This window comes from Mandrillus leucophaeus, unplaced genomic scaffold (assembly GCF_000951045.1).
Source record: "Mandrillus leucophaeus isolate KB7577 unplaced genomic scaffold, Mleu.le_1.0 Scaffold434, whole genome shotgun sequence".
Lineage (NCBI taxonomy): Eukaryota > Metazoa > Chordata > Mammalia > Primates > Cercopithecidae > Mandrillus > Mandrillus leucophaeus.
The window spans coordinates 247421-249975 of NW_012104632.1; the positions used below are offsets into that span (position 1 = coordinate 247421).

At 45.0% G+C, this 2555-nt stretch overlaps 1 protein-coding gene and 1 long non-coding RNA gene across 5 annotated transcripts in view; one reads left to right on the forward strand and one right to left on the reverse strand.

Annotated features, from left to right (window-relative positions):
- The window catches only part of PCCA (propionyl CoA carboxylase, alpha polypeptide), a 461774-nt gene that overhangs the window by 66050 nt on the left and 393169 nt on the right, over positions 1–2555 (reverse strand). The gene's annotated exons all lie outside the window — the stretch shown is intronic.
- The window catches only part of LOC105549312, a 16294-nt gene that overhangs the window by 11893 nt on the left and 1846 nt on the right, over positions 1–2555 (forward strand). Inside the window, exon 4 of the long non-coding RNA XR_001007527.1 lies at positions 2235–2296. This is a non-coding gene — a long non-coding RNA (uncharacterized LOC105549312). The remainder of the gene's footprint in view (positions 1–2234; positions 2297–2555) is intronic.

Here is a 2555-nt window from a genome sequence, read left to right on the forward strand (position 1 = left end):
AAAAGTGTGAAGCTAGCAGAAGTTGGTTCATGAGGTTTAAAGAAAGAAACTACCTCCATAACATAAAAGCGCAAGGCAAAGCAGCAAGCGCTGATGAAGAAGCTGCAGCAAGTCACGCAGAGGTTTAGTTAAGATCACGGATGAAGGTGGCCACACTAAATTACAGACTTTCCTGTTGGAAGAAGATGTCATCTCACTTTCACAACTAGAGAGAAGTAAACATCTGGCTTCAAAGGACAGGCCGACTCTCTTGCTAAGGGCTAATGCAACTGTTGACTTTTAGTTGAAGGCAATGCTCATTTACCATTCTGAAAATCCTAGGGCCCTTAAGAATGATACTAAGTCTACCCTACCTGTGCTCTGGAACGGAACAACAAAGCCTGGATGACAACACATCTGTATAGGGCATAGTTTACCGAATATTTAAAGCTCGCTGTGGAGACCTACTGCTCAGAAAAAAAACATTTCCTTAAAAATATTACTACTCATTGACAATGCACCTTGCCACGTGGGAGCTCTGACGGAGATATACAAGGAGATGATGTGGTTTTTGTGCCTGCTAATACAACATCCATTCCTCAGCCCACGGGTCAAGCCGTCATTTGAGCTTTTAAGTCTTATTATTTCAGAAATACATTTGGAAGGCTACAGCTGCCACAGTGTTTCCTCTGATGGATCTGGGCAAAGTAAATTGAAAACCTTCTTCACCATTCTAGATGCTGTTAAGAGTATTTGTATTGAATTCACATGGGAAGGTCAAATTAGCAACATGAACAGGAGTTTGGAAGAACTAGATTCTAACCCTTCATGGATGACTTTGAGGGGTTCAAGAAGTAACTGCAGATGTGGGGAAAATAGCAGAACTAGGAGTGGAGCCTGAACACGTGACTGAATTGCCGCAATCTTATGATCAAACTTGATGCTGGGCGCGGTGGCTCACGCCTGTAATCCCAGTACTTTGAGAGGCCGAGGCAGGCGGATCATGAGGTCAGGAGATCGAGACTATCCTGGCTAACATGGTGAAACCCCCATTTCTACTAAAAATACAAAACATTAGCCGGGCGTGGTGGCAGGCGCCTGTAGTCCCAGCTACTCAGGAGGCTGAGGCAGGAGAATGGCTTGAACCCGGGAGGAGGAGCTTTCAGTGTGTGGAGATTGAGCCACTGCACTCCAGCCTGGGCAACAGAGCAAGATTCCTTCAAAGAGTCAGGAATAACTAACTGCCAACCACCCAGATGCTCATGTGAGAAGGAAGCCACGTTTGCCACTAGATCTGGGTTTGGTCCTACAGCTGCTCTTCCGATATAAACTACCCTGAGCAAATCCCTTACTTACTGTCCGTTTATAATGAAGGCGTTACTGCATCTGAAACATGGGGGTTCCACTGGTGATCTCAAAGGGGAGACTTCAGTGAGATGACAAACATACGGTGCTAGGTACCTACAGGCACTCAGCATGCAATGATCATCCCCCGGCCAACCTACTTTACAGGTTGGCTTATTGAGTGGCTGAGACAGGAAAAGAGTGGTACAATTTTTTGGCCATGGTGAACTATAAAGGTAATTTTTTTTTTTTTTGAGACGGACTATCCCTCTATCGCCCAGGCTGGAGTGCAGTGGCACAATCTCAGCTCACTGCAACCTCCGCCTCCTGGGTTCAAGCGATTCTCCCTGACTCAGCCTCCCAAGTAGCTGGGATTACAGGCACAAACCACCACACCCAGCTAAGTTTTGTATTTTTAGTAGAGATGGGGTTTCACCACATTGGCCAGGCTGGTCTCAAACTCTTGACCTCAGAAGGGTAATTGTTAGAACCTATCCACTCATCCTTTCCCTAACCCCTAAATCAGGCAGGGATTCTATTTCAAATAAGAGTACTTTGACTTTGCAGTGTCGCTGTGTTCCCTGGTGCTTGGTAATTACCTTGGGTAATTAACACGGATACCTTAGAAATGACCTTAGCTGTTCCTCCCACAATCTTGAGAATTTATACCACACAAAACATATGCGGGCTTGGGAAGGCTATTTCTCAGGAACACACACTTGAGATGCTGACTACTGTGTGGCTTCCTAGGTGTCTTGTCAGGCATCCTGCCACATACTTCCTCGCACAGGGGGTGAAGTGCCACAAAATATTAAATAGCCAAGCAATTAAATAGTAGCTGCAAAAAGAACAGAAGAACTTCACAGATGTCACTGTGAGGTGATGCTTATAACACACTCATGTCTTACCAGGAGGATTACGGGGCTTTTACAAAACTGAAGACCAAATGAAGAGCAGCAGCTTCTAGAACAAGGTATTGAGCTGCACACTCACTGTATACCCAAAATGTGTCTTTGGTAAGCAGTAACAGTACATCTACTCAAATGGCAAAAAGGACCCAAATGAACACAATGCAATCACACAAACCAGACTCTGCCCTCAATTCCATGAATGGCTATGCATGGTAGACCTGGTTCATGATCCAGTATGAGGAAGAATAAGAAAAAGTACCCCTTACACACTTCCAAACAGCTAATTGCTAAACACATTCCTAAAGCAAATCCAGTATCAGG